Source organism: Haliotis cracherodii, unplaced genomic scaffold, assembly GCF_022045235.1.
Source record: "Haliotis cracherodii isolate W230 unplaced genomic scaffold, xgHalCrac1.p SCAF_12, whole genome shotgun sequence".
Classification (NCBI taxonomy): Eukaryota; Metazoa; Mollusca; class Gastropoda; order Lepetellida; family Haliotidae; genus Haliotis; species Haliotis cracherodii.
In genome coordinates, this window is record NW_027266267.1 from 14608813 (window position 1) to 14611002 (window position 2190).

Consider the following 2190-nt stretch of genomic DNA (forward strand, 5'->3'; position numbering starts at 1 on the left):
CCTTATCATGGGTTGCGGCGTGGAAAACAATGACACGACTACCTCTACCTGATGGTACCATGCAGGGCTGGGACGAGTCCAAATTTACTACCCACCGCCTTATTACAGGACCCTACCCGGGTACCCGCTGTAGATATTTAGAGAGAGGTACAAACTGTCCGATTTGGAAAAGTTTAACCTTAGCCCTGGCAAAATGTATTTAGATACACGTGTAAAACGATCTGGTCATGCAAACACTGAAGTTTACTGCATGAAGTTTTACTTTTATTCAAACACATAAAAGTCAGAAGGAATGAGTGCGTTGTCAAAATAAAATGGGAACATTAGTGACTTATGGTGTATCCATAGAGTTTTAGATATTTTTTTGTCTTTAAACAATATATCACGTGTCTAACCACGGGTCCAGGTAGTCCTGTGGGTACCCGGGTCCTACTCAGGATCCACCCGACCCGAGTACCCGAGTTACCCGTCCCAGCCTTAGTACCATCGGTGCTTTTCCTCCATCTGACGGTAACCACAAGTAGTCAGTGGAATGATTATTACTCACCAATATTTCACCAAGGTAAATGATCTGGAAGCTCTGACTTCGATAGTCCTGACTGCTGCGGAGGTAATGTGATCTCATAGACAGTATGGTATATTTTCACCTGAAACTGCTCGGTCATCGCCACTGCAGTGCATCGAAATCCCACCTCACGTAGAGCAATATAATTTCCTCCCGAATTTTGCTTCTAGTCGGGGGTATCTTCTGCTCGTAAAGCTTGTACACTGTTCACCTTGTCACCCCCTTTATCAAAGCTCTCTATAATATTCTTTTAAATCCTCGTCTTGTTTTTGAGACGACCCCTCAAGGGACTTAAATCTGAACTTAATCTGAACTTGCTGCTTTCGTTCGAATGTTTCTCCAGTAATATTGTTAATATGATTCCTCGTGACTGAAATACAGTAGGTAGGTCAGTAGATACTCGATATTTTATAAGCAACAGTCTGTGAAACATTCTATCTTGTTTTAAAGGACCAAAAATATATTCTAGCATTTCCGACAGTACTTTTTTTCACCTGCCAACTTTTGATTTGGTTAGGACAGGGAAGGACTTCCGCCCATATCCCCCTCTCCAAGAGTTGTATATATATATATATATATACATATATATATATATATATATATATATATATATATATATATATATATTAAGGGGGAATGAGGACGGAGGGCGTACCAAGGACAGCGCTTACCCCTGTGAAACATAAGGATATGTTTACGTACACTGTCCATGATTCTTTTTTCAAAGTTGAATCAGCGTACCAAATACGATTGTTCTGTCCGCGTACCACACTGCCGCGTCATACCAAAAGACGTTAAAAGATGGTACTTGTTGTTACCCTGTCTGGCGCTCGGCATTAAGGGGCTAAAACAAGGACTGGTCGGCTCGGAGTCAGTATACTGTGTCTGAGTGGGGTATTCATGTTTATCTGCGGCATGGTATCTCAGTGAACTAGCACTATAAATCGGCATCAGTCCGGACTAGTACAAGCAGCCACACAAACACACACACTACATGCACGTCGCTATATAAGTGCAATAATCTTGAACGCGACGTTAAACCCCACCTCACCTCACCTCACCTCACCTCACCACAATGCCGAGTCGCGAATACCGTCTAAATAGACCCCCGAGCCACCCTGAGAACCCCGCGTGGAACGTGGAGCTGGAGGCATGAGGAAAGGTTCAAATACGAGCAGGAATCTCGGAGCGATCATGGGTGGAAATTGACCCTCGAGGACAATAAACCGACGTGTTGCTGTCGACCTCCTTCCCACTAGACTAACTGCACCCCTTAAGACCGAATGTGAGTATTTGAATAGCTTTGTACTTTAATTCAAAGATATCTAACATCGGTAAATAATAACTGTCTGTTTCAACCCCGTTCCCTGTGATGAAAACGAATTTGAACCTACCCAGCGACGCCTATCGCAACCGCGCATGGAAATTAAGCTAAGCGTGCAGCACGTGTACGAAGTTGGGTCCAACACCGCTTCCATGGAGGGCGCGTGAATATGTGTGTGTGTGCGTGCCTGTGCGTGAGTTTTGTGGGTGGGGTGCACTAAATTGTATATAACAAACGCCGTATAACAACTTATATATCGTTTAAAGCAGCGTTATACACAACTCACAATGGACATTTGAAG